This window comes from Prionailurus bengalensis, chromosome A2 (assembly GCF_016509475.1).
Source record: "Prionailurus bengalensis isolate Pbe53 chromosome A2, Fcat_Pben_1.1_paternal_pri, whole genome shotgun sequence".
NCBI classification, from domain to species: Eukaryota; Metazoa; Chordata; class Mammalia; order Carnivora; family Felidae; genus Prionailurus; species Prionailurus bengalensis.
Window position 1 is genome coordinate 68573834 of NC_057348.1, and position 22993 is coordinate 68596826.

A 22993-nucleotide genomic window follows, 5' to 3' on the forward strand; every position below is an offset into this window, starting at 1 on the left:
CTTGGGAACCATGAGCTCATGACCTGAGCCAAAGTCAGATGCTTAACCAACTGAGCCACCCAGGTGCCCCAGTTTTAGTTTTATTTTGATGTGACATCATTTCACATGAAAGTTTGCAAATGTCATACATAATTCCTTGTAAAATCCACCACCTTTTTTTTTTAAATTTGTTTAGATTTAGATAGTTCTCTTTAACTAACAAGGAAGACATTACCATTCTAACCAGACAGAATGGGGGGGGGGGGGGACTGAAAATAGACATAACACCATAAAGAAAACTAGAAAACTAGAAAACTTGGGGGGTGCCTGGGTGGCTCAGTCGGTTGAGCATCTGACTTTGGTTCAGGTCATGAGCTCACAGTTTGTGAGTTCGAGCCCCGCATCAGGCTCTGTGCTGACAGCTCAGAGCTTGAAGCCTGCTTTGGATTCTGTGTCTCCCTCTCTCTCTGCCGCTTCCCAGCTTGCACTGTGTCTCTCTCTCTTTCTCTCTCTCAAAAACAAATAAACATTAAAAAAATGTTTTTAAAGAAGACTTGGAAAAATGAAACACTTTTCTTTTTTAATTAATTTATTTATTTTGAGAGAGACAGAGACAGTGAGAATGGGCAGGGGTAGAGAGAGAGGGAGACAGAATTTCAAGCAGGCTCTGCACTCTCAGGACAGAGCCCGATGTAGGCTCAAACCTGTGAAACCTGAGCTGAAACCAAGAGTCAGACACCTAACCAACTGAGCCACTCAGGAGCCTCAAAAGTGAAACACTTCTAAATAAAATATATACCTGTCCTGGTACCCATTACATATATACATAATACAATTTTATTAATATAACCTAAACCTCTGCGCTGGTCTTAGTGAATTCTCTGTACTTTGTCCATTATGGTCTACTATGTCTCATTTCAGAATTATCTCCATCACCACCAAAACTTCCCACCATGCTCTCTGCTACATTGCATTTTTCAGTACATTCTTGTGTATTTCTTTTTCTAAAACTGTTTCTCTATTATTTTGCTCAGGTGCTTCCTTATGTATAGCCACATTTTATCTTATATTTCAATATGTGGCTTTTAATATGATTTTAATTGTGCGTATTAATATGAACATTAATATGTATTTATATGTAGATAGGTATGTTTAGTCTTCTGATTTACACTTACTCTTGTTTATGCTTCTGACATTTTCTTTATCTGTGTTTATACTGATCATATGTTCTTCATACTCTTATATGCTATTTTTGTGATTTGAAGTTAAAAAAATTTTATCTTGATTCTGGTTGTAGTTAACTTTAAGTATAAAAAAATAAATTTGAAAAATAATGGTAATGTAAACGACGTAACATTCCATATCCTTAGCTGTGAAAGACGAAAAGTTTAAGATCCTTTTATGCTTTCTGTTTTCTAACACATCTTCTAATATTTTACAGGCATGTTCTCTAATTTCGTGTATAGACTTTTAATTTTTTATATTAAGCATCTTTACTTTCACTTTACTATGTACGTTGCTTTATAACATTGACATCATTTAGCTGTGCCAGGTTTAATTGTTTAAACCATCTCCTTTAAATCCTTTCTTTCCTAGGGAGCCTGGGTGGCTCAGTTGGTTAAGCACCCGACTTCAGCTCAGGTCATGGTCTTGTGGTCTGTGAGTGCGAGCCCCACGTGGGGCTCTATGCTGACGGCTCGGACCCTAGAGCCTGCTTCGGATTCTGTGTCTCCCCCTCTCTCTGCTCCTCCCCTGCTCATGCTCTGTCTCTCTCTGTCTCAAAAATAAATTTAAAAACAGTAAGAAAATAAATTAAAAATAAAATCAACATTTAAAAAAAATCTTAAAAATCCTTTCTTTCCTTGTAATTAATTACCGTAACTAATTTCTCTCTTTGTAAGACAAAATTTTCAGGATTTTTCCCCCCAAGGACATATGGGTGTTATGGATTGAATTGCATCTCTCCACCTTTCCCACCAAAAGATATGTTGAAAGTCCTAAACTTCAAAACCTCAGTATGTGATCTTAATTTGAAATAGGGGCAAAGATATAACCAGTTAAGATGAATTCATACTGGAGTAGAATGGGAATGCATTCCCTTATGACTAATATTCATATAAAAAGTGAGAGACACAAGCACACAGACATGTGAGGGACAGATGCCGTGTCATAACAGGGGCAGAGATTGAAGTGTTAGGGCTACAAGCCAAGGTACACCAAGAATTACCAACAAACCCTAAGAAGCTGGAAAGGAGCAAAGAACAGTTTTACTGTGAGTGTCAGAGGAAGCATGGACCTGATGATGCCTTGAGATTGAACGTGTAGCCTCCAGAATTGTGAGTTGATAAATTTCTATTGTTTTGAGCCACCCCATTATGTGGTACTTATACCCCATTTACGGCACCTGTAGGAAACTAATACCGTGGGCATTATCATTTTTAGTTTTTAATGCTCCTGCACATGTCTCTAGTTAATTGACATACAAATCCATGTCACGCCCAAAAGTGGAAATCTTGGAACACAGAATGTAGTCTCAACCCTCAAATCATGGCTTAACATTGTTTGTTTTTTTGTTGTTGTTGTTTTTTAATCTGTTTTGTGTGGTCTCCAGCACCTGAAGCAGTTCTCATAAATTTTGACATAATCAAGATCATACAAAAATTGATCTGTGGCTGCTGTGTGTTCTTCTGAAGTTTGGTGCTGAAATTGCTAAGGAGGTTCTACTGGGGATATTTTCCATTTACTCATCAAGCAGCATTTTTCTTTATAGTTATTAGGTCCTTGACTCCATTGGTTTGAGGTGTCCTATATCAAAAAGGTTCCATATATTTCCTGAAATGTTTCCAGTTCTAGTAATGTTTTTTCATATTATTATGGACTTTGTTCAACTTAATAGATATTTGGTGAAGGGGGGCTTTTCTCAGGGATGGGTAAAACACAAAGCCAGCCCTTCAGAAAAATGTTCAGAAGGCATTGTAAATGGCCTCACTCCTAGCGCCACCCCCCCCCCCCCACCCATGGCCATTTTGTCATGTGTCTACCTATGGGATAGTTTTCCCAGCCACTGGCTACTCCAGTGAGCATTAGTTTACTTCAAAGCAAGAGGCTCTGGGTGTGTGATAGATGTGATAACTGCCAGAAAAGGGCTTGGTTCATTGGACAGTCCATCACTTCTTACTCTAAAAGTATATCATTCTGGAGCAAGAACACTTGTTCTGAGTTTTGCAAAACACCCCTTCCTCAGATCAGTTTCATCACATCCACTTGGCAGAGACCTTAGCATACCTGCAATTGTACGACAGCCCCTCTGGATGTCAGACATGTGGATACAATAGCTTCATCTGATCCAGAAGGATTGTAGCTCCTGAGCCTGACAGTGCACCTGCTCTGTGGGCATGAGCCCATGGTGAGTATGGATTGCCAGTAGCACAGGCTTCTCCATCTGGTCTTGGCAGGAGAAGTTTGTAATAGTTGCAGGAATTTGGGGGAGAAACCTCTGATGTGTTTCCATTTAAGGGAAGTTTCTTTACAATCAGACAAATGAAGAGAGTTCATGTCATTTTAATATGTGATGACATCATGGCCTTCCTAACACTAAACCTGAAAACATGAGTATTAGCCATGAATCTGGAACTTCTTGACCTAGCAATTTGTACTCTCCTGCAAACCTTTCAATGATATCAGCTGGAAAGGACCGATCATTGTTGCCAACTACAGCCAGAAGGCCTAAGAAGCCTTTGAATAGTGGACTGCCCAGCATCCTGCATGCCCTTCGGGACTGAGACCAAAAAGCTGCAATAATGCTAAGTGAAGCCCTTGTAGCTATTGGTGCAAAATTAGCAAAAATGAGTTGTTTGATACAGGTTATCAAATCAAAATGTACAGAGAAAAAAAATTCCATTGGGTTAATTCTAGGTTAATTGAAATGGAAAGGGTTAAAGTTTAACAAAGGATGATGAAACAAGAGTGATTCTCTGAGTCAAGAGACAAGTTGCAAAGACATTTGAAGCAGATATGTTGTGATGGCAGGAAAGGTCCTATGCTTGCCAGATAAAGTTGGAAATGTCCTTCTGTTTGTAGGCAAATACGCTTTTCTAGTTTTTGAAGTGTTAATTTCAATAATTTTAATTTATCAGAAATTTTTTTAATTTTTAAATTTAGGGGAGAAGAGTTAAGATGATAAAGGAGAAAGGGAACCTTAAGTATGCTTCATCCCTCCAACACAGCCAGATAAATATCAAATCATTCTGAACACCCAAGAAATCAATCTGAGGACTGAGAGAACAAGCTGCACATCCAGAGATAGAAAAACGGCCACATTGTGGAAGCTAGGAGCTCCAGAGAGTTGATTTTGGGGAGAAAAGAATTGCAGGTGCTGTGGAAGGGAGGGAGCCCTGATCATGGAGGGGAGCAAGAGGGAAAGAGAGAGGGAGAGAAAAAGTGAAAACAGCACACAGAAAATTGCACAAGAAAAACTCCTCTCCAAAACCACTGGCCAGGAAAAGAAGAGGGGATAATTACCACAGTTTCTATGAGCAACAGAATGCAAAGCCTGAAGTTTTGGAGGTCTGCACCATTGCAGGGAGGGTGGAGGTATGGGGGGCATGCCTGGCAGGTGTAGCAGTGTTCCTGTAGTGAAGGAAAGCAGAGGCCCAGAAGCAGGCAACATGGTCTGAGGGAGACCTGAGGGAGACAGGGAGAAACAATTCCCCTTCCTGTAGCGTATTTGGGAGTGGTGACACAGCCTCCCCAGGGACAAAATAGCTGGTGGGTGCCAACGTGCTGCTCTGTTCACTAACATAGGAACAGAGACACCTGCTGAGACACCTGCTGACACTGGTGATGGCTTTTTGCTGCACTTTACCATCACCTCCAGCCACTGTGCACTCATGCATCTGCATTTCTGGAACAAACCAGCACTGGCCACAGTGTGAACAGGCCCTCCCCCAGAGGATCAGTGAGGACTTGCGCTGTGCCAGGTCTCTAAAATTTCGAGTTTTGAAGCCCAGCCATGGGCATGAGATAAACACAGGAGAACTCGCAGGCAGGCAGCTAGGACACAGACAGGGTGAAGGCAAAGATCCAATGCAAGCTGGGGCACAAGAAGGGAGATTGTTCACTCTTCTGTGAGGACTTCCTGAAGAGTGGCAGGCATGAACTCCCCACTCTGGGTATGAGAGCAGGGCAACTCCATTTTCCCTCCACCCATCAGCACTGACCTATTTCAGTGAGCAACTAAGAGCCACTGAGTAGAGGCTAGAGGTGCTTACACCAAGCCCCACCCCCCTGTGCCTTACAGGTGCATCTCCACTACGGTAAGTCCACCTGAGAATCAGCACAGCAAGGCTTCCCCCAGAAGACCAACATAAACCCCTTACATGCACCAAGCCTACTGATTATAGAGTGCTGCAAAGCTTCAGCTCTAAGGGAAATAGGATCTAGATTCTTTTAACAAGCAGACAAAAACACACCTAGTTAAAACTTGCCACACAGTCGACAAGATCCACACAGTGGACCTACCCTGTGCAGACAAGGAGAAACTCTGCAGAGGATTGATCTGAGGGAAGGAGCAGCCAAAGCACAACAGCAGAGTGCTCTGAAACACTTTCTGAAGCACCAGACCCAAGACAATATAGGACTTCTTCTTAATATAGCCATTACTCTCAGGAACAAGAATATAACAGGCTTTCCCAAGAATCACAAAAAAAAAAAAAAACAGTGACCTAGACAAAATGACAAGATGGAAGAATTTATCACAAAAGAAAGGACTGGAGGAAGTTACAGCCAGGGATTTAAGCAATGCAGATATATAAGATGTCTAATTCACAATTTACAACATTAATCATGGGATGCCTGGGTGGTTCATTCAGTTAAGTTTCTGACTTTGGATCAGATCATGATCTCACAGTTTGTGAGTTTGGTCCTGCATCAGGATTTGTGCTGACAGCTCAGAGCCTGAGCCTGCTTCAGAATCTGTGTCTTCCTCTCTCTCTGCCCTTCCCCCACTCATGCTCTGTGTTTCTCTCCTTCACAAATAAATAAACATTAAAAAAATTAAAATAACAGTCATAAAGATACTAGTTGGACTTGAGGAAAGCATAGAACTAGAGAGTCCCTTACTGCAGAGATAAAAGAACAAAAAATTAGTCAGGCCAAAATAAAAAAGGTTATAATCAAGATGCAAAACAAACTGGATGCAATGACAATGAGGATGGATGACGCAGAGGGACAAGTCAGTGATATAGAAGATAAAATGTGCTGAAAAGAAGAAGGAAAGAAAAGTATTGGATTACAATGTACACTTAGAGAACTCAGGGACTTTATAAAGCATATTAAAATTCGTATCATAGGAATCCCAGAAAAAAGAAAAGACAAAAAACAAGGGGAGGTGGCAGAAGATTTATTTGAGCAAATTATAGCTGAAAACTTCCCTAATCTGGGAAAGGAAACAGAAATCAAAATCCAGTAGCACAGAGAACTCCCATCAAATTCAATAAAAGCCAACTTGCACCAAGACATATGATAGTCAAATTCACAAAATACACAGAAAAGGAAAGAATCCAGAAAGTAGCAGGGGAAAAAATTCCTTAACCTACAAGGAAAGACAAAACAGGTTTGCAGCAGATTAGTCAAGAGAAACTTGGAAGATCAGAAGGGAGTGGCATGAAATATTCAACATGCTGAATGGGGAAAATATGCAGCCAAAAACACTTTATCCAGCAAGGCTGTCATTCAGAATAGAAGGAGAGATAGAGTTTCCCAGACAAACAAAAACTAAAGGAATTTGTAACCAATAAACCTACCCTGCAGGTCATATGAAAGGGGACTCATTGAGTGGGAAAGAAATACCAAAAGCAACAAAGACTAGAAAGGACCAGAGAATATCAGCAGAAACACCAACTTACAGGTAACACAATGGTACTAAATTCATGTCTATCAATAATCACTCTGAATGTAAATGGACTAAAGGCTCCAATCAAAAAAAAAAGTGTAAGATATCACAATGGGGAAAAAAATAGGACATATCTATATGATGCCTACAAGAAACTCATTTTTGACCTAAATATACCTGCACATTGAAAGAGAGAAGATACAGAGCTATCTATGATACTAATGGACATCAAAAGAAAGCTGGAGTAGCCATACTTGTATCAGACAAACTAGATTTAAAATCAAGGACTATAACAAGAGATTAAGAAGGGCACTGTATCATAATAATATAATATATCATAATAAAGAAGTCTATCCATCAAGAAGAACTAACAATGTAAATATTTATACCCCCAACATGGATAACCCAAATATGTAAATCAGGTAATCACAAACATGAAGAAACTTCTTGATAATAATAAAATAATAGTAGGAGACTTTAACACCCCACTTACAACATTAGATCATCTAAGCAGAAAGTCAGCAAGGACACAATGGCTTTGGCTGAAACACTGTATTGGATGAACTTAACGGACATATTCAGAACATTTCATCCTGGAGTAGATCACATACTGGGTCACAAATCAGCCCTCAACAAGTAGATCGAGATCATACCATGCATATTTTCAGATCACAACGCTATGAAACTTGAAGTCAACCACAAGAAACAATTCAGAAAGACCTCCAATACATGAAGGTAAAGAACATCCTACTAAAGAATGAATTGATTAGCCAGGAAATTAAAGAAGAAATTAAAAATTACATGAAAGCAAATAAAAAATAAAACACGACAATCCAAAACCTTTGGGATGCAGAAAAGGCTGTCCTAAGAGGGAAGTATATAACAATACAGGCCCACCTCAAGAAAGCAAGAAAAGTCTCAAATACACAACCTAACTTTACACCTAAAGGAGCTAGAAAAGGAACACCAAATAAAAGTGTAAAGCCAGCAGAAGAAGAGAAATAATAAAGATTAGAAAAGAAATAAATGATATAGGAACAAACAAACAAAAAACAGTAGAATAGCCCAATGAAACTAAGAGCTGGTTCTTCAAAAGAAGTAATAGCCCCTATTACCAGACTATTCAGAAAGAAAAGAGAAAGGACCCAAATAGATAAAATCATGAATGAAAGAGGAGAGATGACAGCCAACACCACAGAAATACAAAAAAATTATAAGAGAATATTACAAAAAATGATATGCCAACATACTGGGCAATCTAGAAGAAACAGATAAATTCCTAGAAACATACAAGTACTAAAACTGAAGCAGGAAGAAATGGAAAAATTGAACAGATACATAACCAGCAAAGAAATCGAATCAGTCATTAAAAATCTTCCAACAAAAGAAGTCTAAGACCAGGTGGCTTCCCAGTGGAATTCTACCAGACATTTAAAGAAGAGTTACTACCTATTCTTCTCAGACTGTTCCAATTAAAAGAAATGGAAAGAAAACCTCCAAACTCATTCTATGAGGCCAGCATTACCTTGATTCCAAAACCAAAGACCCCACTAAAAAGGAGAATCACAAGCCAAAATTCCTGAAGAATATGGATGTAAGATTTCTCGAAAAGATACTAGCAAATTGAATCCAGGAGTACATTAAAAGAATTACCACAATCAAGTGGGATTTATTCTTGGGCTGAAGGGCTTGTTCAACATTCACAACTCAAACAACATGATATACCACATTAATAAAAAAAAAGGATAAGAGCTGTATGATCCTCTCAATAGATGCAGAAAAGGCATTTGACAAAATACTGCATCCATTCTTGATTTAAAAAAAAATCCTCAACAAAGTAGGGATAGATGGAACATACCTCAACATCATAAAGGCCATATACAAAAGACCCACAGCTAATATCATACTCAATGGGAAAAACTGAAAGATTTTTCTCTATGGTCAGGAACAAAACAAGGATGTCCACTCTCACCATTACTATTTTACATAGTACTATTTTGCATAGCCTCAGCAGACAACAAAGATAAATAAAAGTAATAGAAATTGGAAAGGAAGAAGTAAGATTTTCACTATTTGCAGAAGATATGATATTCTATGTAGAAAACATGAAAGATTCCACCAAAAAATTGCTAGACTAATAGATGAATTCAGCAAAGTTGCATGATATAAAACCAATGTACAGAAATTTCTGCACACCGATAAAGCAGCAGAAAAAGAAATTGAGAAATTAATCAAATTTACAATTACACCCAAAGTAATAAGATACGTAGGAATAAGTCTAACTAAAGAGGTAAAGGGTCTGTACTCTAAAGACTATAAAACACTTATGAAAGAAATTAAAAGGATACAAGAAGTGGAAAAAACATTCCATGCTCATGGATTGGAAGAACAAACATTGTTAAAATGTCTATACTACCCAAAGGAATCTACACATTTAATGCAATCTCTATCAAAAACCTACCAGCGGGGTGCCCAGGTGACTCAGTCGGTTAAGCATCCAACTCTTGATTTTGCCACAAGTCCTGAACTCACCATTTGCGGGTTTGAGCCCCACCTTGGGCTCTGTGCTGATAGGGCAGAGCTGCTTTGGATTCTCTCTCTCTCTCCCTCTCTTTGCCCCTCCCACACTCTCTCTCTTTCTCTGTCTCTCTCTCAAAATAAATAAATAAATAAACTTAAAAAAAAAACCACCAGCTTTCAATAATCCTAAAATTTATATGGAACCACAAAAGATCCTGAATAGCCAAAGCAACCCTGAAGAAAAAAAAAAAAAAGCAAAACTGGAGGCATCATGATTGTAGATTTCAAGCTATATGACAAAGCTGTGGTCATCAAGACAGTATGCTACTGGCACAAACCCAGATCAATGGAACAGAATAGAACACCCAGAAATTGACCCACTACTATATGCTCAAATAATCTTTGAAAAGGAAGAAAGAATATCCAATGGAAAATAGAGTCTCTTCAACAAATAGTGTTGGGAAAACTGGACGTTGACATGTGGACAAATGAAACTGGATGACTTTCTTACACTATGCACAAAAATAAATTCAAAATGGGTGAAAGACTTAATGTGAGACAGGAAACCATCAACATACTAAAGGAGAACACAAGCCGTAATCTCTATGCCTTTGACTGCAGCAAACTTCTTACTAGACACGTCATCAAAACCAAGGGAAACAAAAGCAAACATAAACTATTGGGGCCTGACCAAGATAAAAAGCTTCTGCATAACAAAGGAAACTATCAACAAAACTAAAAGGTAGCGTATGGAATGGGAGGAGACATTTGCAAATGACAATTCTGATAAAGGGTTAGTATCCAAAATCTATAAAGAACTTGTTAAACTCAACACCCAAAAACAAATAATCCAGTTAAGTAATGGGCAGAACATATGAATAGACACTTTTCAAAGAAGACATCCAGATGGCTAAGAGACACATGGAAAGATGCTCAACATCACTCATCATCAGGGAAATACAAATCAAAACCATAATGAGATACCACCTCACACCTGTCAGAATGTCTAAAATGAACAACTCAGGAAACAGGTGGTGGTGAGGATGGAGAGAAAGGAGAACGCTCTTGTGCTTTTGTTGGGAATGTAAACTGGTGCAGCCACTCTAAAGAACAGTACGGAGGTTCCTCAAAAAACTAAAAATAGAACTACCCTATGATCCAGTGATTACACTATTAGGTATTTTCCCAAATGACACAAAAATACATATTCAAAAGGGTATATGCACCCCAATGTTTATAATGTTTATAGAAGCATTATCAACAACAGTATACTTGAATTTAAATAAAAATTTGAAAAAAAAAATTTTCAAATTTTTTAACATATATTTATACATCATATCATATAACTGTTTTCCACATAATATAGACTATTCACTTCCTGTTTTGTCATTTTTATGTGTTCTTATTCTGAATTATACTTTCTAATTTACATACTTGTCCTTCTAAATGTGTTTTCTAGATAATGATCTACTATATATGTTTAAGAAGCCAACTTTTGTAATTATTAAATATATTGTTTTTAATCAAGTGTCTATTTCTGGTTTAATCATTTATGTTTGAATCATCCATTATTTGGGACTATTGTTTTTTGTACATTATGGCACTTAATATTTATAGATTGCTCACTGTCAGGTAGACTTCTAGTTGCAAGAAATGTTATAATGAGACTTATAAAATATTACAAAAATTATTGCCCTCATGGCACTTATATTCTAGTGACATATTTGGTATGTCAGTGGTGATGAATGCTATAGATAAAAATATTAGGAAGGCTCATAGGGAGTGCCTGGTAAAGGGCTTGACCTTTATAAAAGAGTGCTTAGAGACCTCACTGAGAATGTAATATTTGAGCAATAAGTTAAAGGAGGTGAGAAAGCAAATAGAAACATCAGGATTTTAAAGGCAAGTTCATTTTACAAGAAGAAAACAAAAACTTCTAAGGCCTTGAAAGGGACACATTGCTGGCATGATCAGGACATGATTAATGAGCTGGTATTTTTAGAATGTATTGATTAAGAAGGTGATCAAATGGTAGGAGAATAAGACCAAAGGGTAAAGATGCGTGAGCAAAGATCATGTAGCGTCTTACAGACTACTGAACAGACTTTGACTTTTATTCAGAAGAATAATAACCTGTAGGAGGAAAAGAGAAACAGAATGACTATGTGGGAGTCTGTGTTAGTAGTCTTGGTGACAGATGATAGTGACATGGAGTAGCATGGTAGTAGGGAAGGTGGCAAACAGTGTTCATATCTTGGGTATATTCTGAAGAGGAAGCTGACAAGAATTGTTAATGGCAAGGACATGCAAAGGGGGTAAAATGAAAGTCAACAATTAAGAAGCGTCACACGCTGATCATACTTTAGGGCAAAGAGGTTAACTTAGAAATCAATGATAGAAGGATAACCTTTAAAACCCATACATTTGGGCATTTAAAACCACTTCTCAGTAACTCATGGATCAAAGAACACAAATAATAATAATTTTTACATATGTAGATACAACCAAAACATAAACACTGCATACCAAAATTTATGGGGTATTGTCAAAGCAGTGCTGTGAGGGGAACTTATGTTCATAAATACTTATTAACAAAAGCTCAAGAGCCAACTTAATAAGAGGAGCAACACAAAGAGACAAGAGGAGACAAAGAGGAGCAACACATTCTTTTTTTTTTTAATTTTTTTTTCCACGTTTATTTATTTTTGGGACAGAGAGAGACAGAGCATGAATGGGGGAGGGGCAGAGAGAGACGGAGACACAGAATCGGAAACAGGCTCCAGGCTCTGAGCCATCAGCCCAGAGCCTGACGCGGGGCTCGAACTCACGGACCGTGAGATCATGACCTGGCTGAAGTCGGACACTTAACCGACTTCGCCACCCAGGCGCCCCGAGGAGCAACACATTCTTAAAGAAAGTGGAGGGAGGAGAAAAAAACATAAGATGATATAGAAACAGAAGGGGGAAATGAATACAATAGAGATCAGTGAAACTAAAAGGTGATTCTTGTAGACTGCTAATAACATTTTCAAACCTGTTGCATGATCAATAAAAAGAAAAAAAGACAAAAAGCAAAGAAATAATAGTAGTTTGGGGACATCACTAGACACGTACACAGAATTAAAATGGAAGGAAATACTATGTTCAACATTATGCCAAAATTTTTCAAAACTTAGGTGAATGCACAATTTCCATATATATGTATATATATTTAATAAAATATGCTCACCAAAAAATAAAGGTATTAAAATAAAAAAGAAATTCAAGGAGAATAAGGAAGGAAGAAGGGAGTCTTTAAAAACTAGAACAGGACAAAAAACTTATTATCAATATTCCTACTTATCTGTCCATTGGCGTAAAATAAGGAAAGGAACATGACATATAAACATAAAATGGAAAGATTGGAAATAAGAAATAATTCAATGTATTAATTATTAAATTAATAATAATCAGTTACTTATTAATTACAAGAAGAAAAATAACGACGTAGTGAGAAACCAGACAAGATTTAACACAAGTAATCAAAGTTAACAGCACCTTTAAGGGGGAAAAGGTCATCATGTGTATCTTTGAGAAGGATACATCATAAACAGTATTATTTCCATAATCTAAATCCAATCATAAAGTGAGACAAACACAAATTAAGTTATAGTTTACAAAATACCCTGAATTATTGAAAAATATCAGTGACATAACACCAAACTGTTCCCAGTTAAAATTAGTATAAACCAATGAGATATGGCTAGGTACAATGCATGATTGTATAGTAGATTTTATACTGGAAAAATCATTGCCTTAAAAAACAAATTAGTAATACAAGAGACAAAACTGGAGTACAGAATATAGTTTGAGTAGAAGTATCGTATAAATTTAAGTTTCCTGAATTTTATAACTATAAATATTTAAAAGAATATTATTGTTCTGAGGTGCTTGGGTGGCTCATTTGGTTAAAACTCTTGATTTTGGCTCAGGTCATGATCTCACAGTTATGAGGTCAGGGTTCATGCTGGTCATGGAGGCTGCTTAAAATTCTCTCTTTTCCTTTCCCTTTGCCCCTCTCCTACTCATGCTCTCTGTCTCTCAATAAACAAACAAACAAACAAACAAACAATATTATTGTTCTTAGGAAATACACATTAAGTTTTTATGAAATAAAGGTACATAATGTATGCAATTTACTCTCAAATGGCTCAGAGAAGTTTTGAGCTATACTATATATCTATATATAAAGATAATTTTTAAATGTGGCAAAATGTTTAACATTATCAAATCTGGATTGTATAGGAGTTATTTTCACTATTCTTACAACTTTTCTGTAATTTTGAAATTTTATGTAAGTTTAAAAATATTAAAAAATAAATAAACAATAGATGATAATCACAAAAAAAGACCAAGAAATAAATGTAGCTGGAAATACACAAACATACAACATACCTCAACATAATAAAGGTTATATATGACAAATCCAGTGATTATAATATTTGATGGTGAAATATTGAAAACTTTTCCTCTAGGATCAAAAAAAAAAAAAACACCAAGTATATATACTCTAGCCACTTTTATTCAACATAGTGTTAGAACTCCTAGCCACAGCAACTGGACAAGAAAAAGACATAAAATGCATGAAAATAAGAAAGAAGTAAAAGTCACTATTTGCAGGTGACATGATATTATATAAGGAAACCCTAAGGACCTTATCAAAAAACTATTAGTACTAATAAATGAATTCAGTAGAGTTGCAGGATACAAACTTAATAGAAGTCTGTTGCACTTTTATATACTAATAACAAACTAACAAAAAGAGAAATTAAGGAAACAATCTCATTTACCACTGCATCAAAAATAATGAAATACCTAGGAATAAACTTAAATAAAAAGGAGAAAACCTTGCACTCTGAAAACTGTAAGACGATAAAAAATGGAAAACTACACAAATAAAAGGAAATTTATACCATGCTCCTGGATTAGAAGAATTAATATGGTTGAAATATTCATACTACCCTAAGCAATCTTCAGAATCAATGCAATCCCTATCAAAATACCAGTCGTGTTTGTTCTCTGGAAAAAAAAATACCAATAGTATTTTCTACAGAACAGAACAAATAGTCCTGAAGTTTGTATAGAACAACAAAATACCCCAAATAGCCAAAGCAATCTTGAGAAGTTAATACTACAAAACTATAGACATCAAAACAGTATAATAGTGGGAAAAAAAATGCACAGATGAATAGAATAGAATAAACTGCCCCAAAATAAAGGCATGCTTATATTGTCAATGAATCTATGACAAAGAAAGCAAGAATAGACAATGGGAAAAAGACAGTCTCTCCAATAAATGGCATGAGAAAACAGACAGCTGTATTCAAAAGATTGAAACTGGACCACTTTCTAACACCATACACAAAAATAAAGTCAAAATGGATTAAAGACTTAAATGTAAGAACTGCAACCCTGAAACTTCTAAAATAAAACATAGTAAATTCTTGGACATCGGCCTTAGCAATATCTTGCTGGATATGTTTCTCTGGGGAAGGGAAACAAAGGCAAAAAAGTAATAATAATAATAACAATAAAACTACATCAAACTCAAAAGCTTTTTTGCACAATGAAAGAAACTATCAACAAAACAAAAAGGCAATCTAGTGAGTGGGAGAAGATAGTCACAAATGACATATCTGACTATAAAGGGTTAATATCCAAAAAAACTATAAAGAACTCATACAACTCAACACCAACACCATCAACAACAAACAAATAATCCAATTAAAAAATGAGCAGAGAGTCTGAAAGAACACATAGAGATGGCCAACAGACATATACAAAGATGCTCAACATCACTAATCCTCAGGGAAATGTAAATGACTTGTAACAAAAAGATAAGAAATAATAAATGTTGGTGAGGATGTGGAGAAAAGGGAACTCTCATGCACTGTTGGAGGGAATGTAAATTGGTACAGCCACTCTAGAAAACACTGTAAAGTTTTCTCCAAAAATTACAAGTAGAAATACCTTAAAATCCAGTAATACCACTTTTGTATACTTACCTGAAGAAAACAAAAACACTAATTCAAAAAGATATATGCAGCCCTATGTTTATTGAAGCATTATTTATAATAGCAAAGATATGGGAGCAATCTAAATGTCTATCAATAGATGAATGGATAAGGAAAATGTCATTTGCATACACAATGGAACATTACTTAGCCTATGAAAAATGAGATCTTGCCATTCATGGATGGTCCATTCTAGGATGGACCTAGAGGTTATCAAGCTAAGTAAAATAAGTGAGACAGAGAATGACAAATACCATATGATTTTACTTACATGTCAAATCTGACAAAACAAAGTAAAAACAAAACCAAAAAAAGAATCATAAACACAGAGAACAAACTGGTGATTGCCAGAAAGGAGAGGGTGGCGGATCAGTAAAACAGGTGAAGGGAACGAAGATGTACAAACTTCCAGTTATAGAATAAACAAGTCATGGGGATGAAAAGTATAGCATGGGGAATGAATTTTGGAAGGAGGGAAGCAAGGAAGGAAGGAAGGAAGGACAAAGAAAGAAAGAAAGAAAGAAAGAAAGAAAGGAGGGAGGAAGAAAGAAAGAAAGAAAGAAAGAAAGAAAGAACAAATGCTCTTGAAAGGAGTGTTTATTCAGTCTGATCCTTCATCTTTTGTGGAATTGATCAATTTCTCAAATCTTTTTCCTGGAAGCAGTTTTAGTACAACGAGAGGAGTGAAATGTTAAGTAATAGGAAGACTGCTCAGTAATGCAGCAAAGAGGAGGCTGGGAACATGTCATTTATGATTTCAACTGAGCTCAATCCTGCATGCCACACCTTGTACGAACCTGGGCTGTACAACTCTGAAGTAGGTGTGGCACCGAGTGTTCCAGGATGAGTCCAGGCAAAGACTCTTTCTGAACGCCTGTCAAATTTACAGCTCAAAACACTTGGGTTTAAGCCAAATTCCCTAAAAGAAAAGTTTGACTCACCATGTGGTAAACTCAGTTTCCCCACTTTCTTAGCCATTCACAAGGAGGCTGAATGAAATAATATATATACTGTATATAATTTCTGGGTGTGCCTGGGAAGGATGCTGGAGGCAGAGTAGGAAGTCGAAGAGGAAGGACACAGATTATTTGGTTGTTGGTATCCAGGGAGTTAATCTCTTTCTTTGAACAAATCAAAATGATTTGACAGTTGTAATACAAAAAAATAGGTTACGTCTTAGAACAGAAAATGAGAAAAAAAGTACATTTTCCTGCTTGAATATATAGGTATCTACTATTTATCTTTTATTTTAATTTCTGTGTGTGTGTATGTGTGTTTTCATTTACAAATGAAGCAAAATTGTTTAGACTCTCCGTCTCATCCCATAACAACAGGAGTCAGTAACCAGGTCACATAAGAATCTTGACCTTCAGTGCTTGCTCCGGATTCTGAAGCTCACTCTGAACTTGTAGGGCCAGAATAATAGCCTCGTCATTGCATCCTAAACCTGTGTCTTTGCAATGAACTCTGGAGAGGTTAGAGGAGGAGCACACAGAGACTAGGTGTTGGAAGTATGTGATATGCAGCTTCTAGCTCACTGACTTTAACAAGACACCTCAATTATTCACATTAGTTGTGTTCAAAATGTATTACGCTATTGTAAAATTTTTTAATGTTTATTTATTTTTGAGAGAGAAAGAGACAGAGAGAAAGCATGAGCAGGGGAGGGGCAAAGAGAGAGGGAGACACAAAACCGAAGCAAGCTCCAGGCTCCGAGCTGTCAGCACAGAGCCCCACGCGGGGCTTGAACGGATGAACTGTGAGATCATGACCTGAGCGGAAGTCGGAAGTTTAACTGACTGAGCCACCCAGGCGCCCGTATGCTATTGTAATGCTTCAAGTACCAAGACTTCTTGAAAACAGTCTCTAAAACTATGTGGATTAATACAAATAATAGCCTAATGATATAGTTATCTGTATCATTAAATATTTGTAATTAAATATATATTTTTATGATCAAAAATTAATTTAGTGAGTCAGGTTAGTGCAAATGGCAGAATAAGAAAGTCAAAAAACCATCTTCTCTATGAAAACAAGGAGAACACTGGGAAACAATGGCCAGAAGTAACATTTTCAGAACGCTGGAAATTAACCAACATCTTTCAAAACCTAGGAAATATTTATTCAAGACAAATAGTTAAATCTCAATAATAACAATAGGACATATGATGTTTTAACGTGCCCTATCACCAGCCCACATTCCCAATTCTGCAGTAACCTGGAAAACTAATGGTTTGCAATCATGGTGGAAACACTCTGGCAACCAATGGAGGATGAGGAACACAGCTGGATCTCTTTCAAAGCCCCGTTTCCAGATTATCCCTATTATTTGATCTGCATAGTGGTTCCATGGAAGACCCTACTCACAAGGCTGTCTTTATTTCACCTGACTGCCCAAAGCAAAGAAGTTTTTCTCCAGGGTATTTGTCAAAAACAATCAGGTTGTCAAAAACAGTTAATCCTTTGATACTGTGGATACTGAAGCAGTAGGTTACAGTTGAAGTGAACAATAAGATAATCAAAAAGCTTAAAAGGTAAACCTATGGAAGGAGGTGTCTGTAGTGGTTTTGAAAAGTTCCAACAAATTCCAGAGAAGCTAGATAGCCACGTACCCACCCAAGACTGTGCCCAGGGAAGATTTAAGAATCCCCTAAGCTCTCACCTTGGGCTATGTTGAGGCTTTGCCAAGCAGGAAGTAAAAACTAAAGCAGAGTTATAAGGTATCTGGCTGAGCGTGGAAGGTGTGGTCCAACACGCACACATAGCCTTTTGGAAAAGACTGGGAGATGTTTAGGGAAATCTCTGTCTGATAATTAGCTGAGCACTAATCCTTCTGAGCAGAATACGGACTTTATACAATCAGATCATAAGAGTACTAACCAAACTATAGCAACAAATAACAATAATAATAGTCCCTACGAGAGAAACTGATCCCTAAAATTCTCACATTATAATATTTAAAATGTCCAACTTTCAATAAAAATGTAAGACATGCGAAGAAATGAGAAAGTATGGCCCACACACAAAGAAAAAAGTAATTAATAAAAACTTCCCCGAAGAGTTCCATACATTTTACTTACTAGAAAAGCATGAAATCAGCTTTTTAAATATGTTCAAAAAAACTAAAAGCAACTACTTCTAAAGAACTAAAGGAAAGCATGAAAATGTCTCCCAAAACAGAGAATATCATTGTAGAATTTTAAAAACAACCAAATAGTGGGGTGCTTGGCTGGCTTGGTAGAGTATACAACTCTTGATCTCAGGGTTGTGAGTTCAACCCCCATAGTGGGTGTAGAGATTACTTAAAAATAAAATCTTCATTAAAAAAAGCAAACCAAACAGAAATTCTAGAGCAGAAAACTACAATAACTGAAATGAGAAATTCATTAGATGGGCTCAGGAGCAGATTTAATCAGGCAGAGGATATAACCAGCAAACTTGAAGAGTTATCTAATGAAATTGCTCCGTCTGAAGAATAGAAAGAAAAAAAATGATGAATAAAAATTAACAGAGCCAGGTCAGTTGGGAAGACGGTGGAGTGGGAGGACTCTAAGCCTGCCTTGTTCTGTGGATACAACTACAGAATATTCACATCAGCATAACACAGAAAATAATCCAAATACTGGTAGGACAGATTTCACAACTAAAGGTAGAGAAAGGGCCACATCAAAGAAGGTAGGAAGGGCAAAGATGTGGTCTGGAAAAGAAATGGACGTCAGCCACCTGTGCTGGGAGGGGAGTGGGGTTAGAAGTTAGAGAGAAGGGTGAAAAACAGATTTTCACACCTAGAAGCTCACAAACATGGAGGACAAATCCCCATAACATTTGCCTTTGAAAGCGAGAGGGGCCAAATTTTGTGAGTTCTTACAGCCAGCAGGACATAAAGCCTGAGATTTAAAAAATTGGTGGGCTTGGCTCTGGGAGAGCCTAGAGAGCTTTAGGAAGCAGGGTCCCCACCCTTAAAGAGACAGCACAACAAACAGTCCAGCGGATACAGCATAGAACGAGCAGTTTGAAAAACACCGGGTCAGAGCAGACAGGAAAAGAGTTATTTGCTCACTTCAGAGTGTGGCTCAGAGAGACAGAGATCACAGGGAGACCCCTCCAGGAACAAAGGAGCTGTCAGGCATCATTTTCCCTCCCCCACCCCCACCCCCAGCCCTGTGTACCCACTCCATGCCTAACTTGCTTACACCAAGTCCCACTCTCCCACCCCTGCCCTTCAGCACATCCATCCTTCCCAGTCATGCAACACTTAGTCCTGGGGCTGCAGGCCCCCTCCTTCCGAAGACCCCTGCAAACCCTGCCAACACATCTCCCATCCCATGTGTTTTTCAGGACCTTAGTTTACATGGAAGTTGGGGCATGTCTCATTTTGCAACAGACCGCTGCACACTTGGTTAAAACATGCCAACTCCTGCTAGGGATCAAACGCTGCCCACAATAGGCAAATATAACCTCTGTAGACAACTGGAATGAAGGAAACAGAGGCGAAGACTTAACAGCAGAGTATATACAAAACACATTAGAGGTATTACCTGAAGCGCCAGGCCCTGAGAGGGGACAATGCACCGAAGGGCACTACAGGATCTCTTCTTCATAAGGCCATTATCATGAAGAGCAAGAGAAATTCTGGTAAAATGTCTATACTCCCCAAAGCAACCTACACATTTAATGTAATCCTCATCAAAATACCAACAGCATTTTTCACAGAACTGGAACCAAAAATCCTAAAATGTGCCCGGAACCACAAAAGACCTCCAACAGCCAAAGCAACCTTGAAAAAGAAAACAAAACTGGAGTTACCACAATTCCAGATTTCAAGTTATGCTACAAAACGGTAGTAATTGAAACAGTATGGTACTGGCATAAAAATAGACACATTGATCAACAGAACAGAATAGAAACCCCAAAAATAAACCCACAATTATATGTTCAATTAATTTTTGACCAAGGAGGAATGAATATTCACAGGGAAAAAGACATTCTCTTCAACAAATGGTATTGAGTAAACTGGACAGCTATATACCACTTTCTTACAACTTACACAAAAATAAACTCAAAATGGATTAAAGACCTAAATGTGAGACCTGAAATCATAAAAGTCCCAAAAGAGAACACAGGCAGTAATTTCTATGACTACAGCCATAGCAACACTTTTCTAGATATGTCTTCTGAGTCAAGGGAAATAAAAGCAAAAATAAACCATTGAGACTCCATCAAAATAAAAGGGTTTTGGATAGCAAAGGAAACAATCAACAAAACTAAAGGTCAACCTACAGAATGGGTGAAGATATTTGCAAATGACATATCCAATAAGGATTAGTATCCAAAATATATTTTAAAAAACTGATAAAACTTAACACTCAAAGAAACAAATAATCTAATTTAAAAATGGGCAGGAGAGGGGCGCCTGGGTGGCTCAGTCACTTGGGCATCCGACTTCGGCTCAGGTCATGATCTCACAGTCTGTGAGTTCGAGCCCCATATCGGGCTCTGGGCTGACAGCTCAGTGCCTGAAGCCTGCTTCAGACTCTGTGTCTCCCTCTTTCTGACCTTCCCCCACTCGTGCTCTGTCTCTCTCTGTCTCTCAAAAATAAATAAACATTAAAAAAATTTAAATAAGTAAATAAAAATGGGCAGGAGAAATGAACAGACATTGCTCCAATGAAAACATTCAGTGGGCCAACAAACATATGAAAAGATGCTCAACATCACGCATCACCATGAAATGCAAATCAAAACCACAGTGAAATATCATCTCACACCTGTTAGAATGGGTAAAATCAAAAACACAAGAAACAAAGGTTGGTGAGGATGTGGAGAGAAAGGAATATTTGTGCATTTTTGGTAGGAATGCAAACTGGTGCAGCCACTGTGGAAAAGAGTGTAGAGATACCTCAAAAAACCTTAAAAATAGAACTACCCTATGATCCAGCGATCATACTACTGAATATTTACCCAAAAAATACAAAAATCATTAATTTTAAGGGATATATGCACCCCCATGTTTATTACAGTATTATTTACAAAAACCAAACTATGGAAGCAGCTCAAGTGTCCATCGATAGATGAAGGTATATATATATACCTTCAACCATATAAGAGAATGAATTCTTGCCATTTGCAACTACATAGCTAGAACTAGAGAATATAATGCTAAGTAAAAAGTCCATCAGAAAAAGAAAAAATATCATACATCTCAGTCATATGTGGAATTTAAGAAACAAAACAAATGATATAAGGAAAAAGACAGAGACAAACCAAGAAACAGATTCCTTTTTTTTTTTTTTTAGTTTATTCATTTATTCTGAGAGAGAGAGAGAGAGAGGGAGCATAGTAAGGGAGGGGCAGAGAGAAGAAGGCAGAATCCCAAGCAGGCTCTGGGCCATCAGCACAGAGCCCCATGTGGGGCTTGAACCCACGAACCTTGAGATCATGACCCGAGCTGAGATCAAGAATTGGACGCTTAACCAACTGAACCACCCAGGTGCCCCACCAAGAGACAGATTCTTAAGTATAGAGAACAAACTGATGGTTACCAGAGGGGAAATAAGTGAAGGGGGTCGGTGAAATAGGTGATGAGGATTAAAGAGCACAGTTATCATGATGAAAAAATAATAAAAAACAGAAAGAGAAAGTTTTACCAAAGCAAAAAATAATAATAATGATTAACAAACTTTCAAAGAACAATGGGACATCATCAAGCATAGCAACATACACATAGAGGAAATTCTAGAAAAAGAGAAAAGGATAGAAAGAATGTTTGAAAAAATGGCCAAAAATTTCCCAAATTTGATTTTTAAAAACTTTATACATCTAAAAATCTGAGATTCATATAGAACAAATTCAAAGAAATCGACACCCACACACATCATATTTAAACTGTCAAAAGCTAAAAATAAAAATAAAAAGGTAAATTAGAAAATACTTTGAGATGAACACATCTCAAAAACATATAACACAAAAACTTATGGGATGCATCTAAAGAAGTGTTCAGACAGAAGTTTATAGCTTTAAACATCTATATTGAAGGGAGAAGGATCTCAAATTAATAGCCAAACCTTCTACCTAAGACCCTGGAAAAAAAAAAAAACAGAAGCAAACTAAACCAAAAGCAAAAATAAATAAAGAAATAACAAATGTTAGAATGGAGATTAATGAGATATAGAATAGAAAACCAATGGAGAAAATCAACAAAACCAAAATGTTTCATTAAAAAAGATAAAAATTAACAAGTGTTTAGACAGATTAACCAAAAAAGGGGGGTGAGGGGAAGAGAAAGAGAGAGGAAGAGAAGGAGAGAAAAGACTCAAGTAACTAGAAAGAGAAATGAGAGAGAACATTACTATCTAATCTACAGGGGGAAATAGATTATAAATGAATATTATAAATAAGTATATGCCAATAAATGAAATAACTTAGAGGAAATGGACAGATTCACAGAAAAACACAAACTATCAAACTGACTCAAAAGGAGGGGCACTTGGGTGGCTCAGTTGATTAAGTGTCCAACTCTCCAATTTGGCTGAGGTCATGATCTCACGGC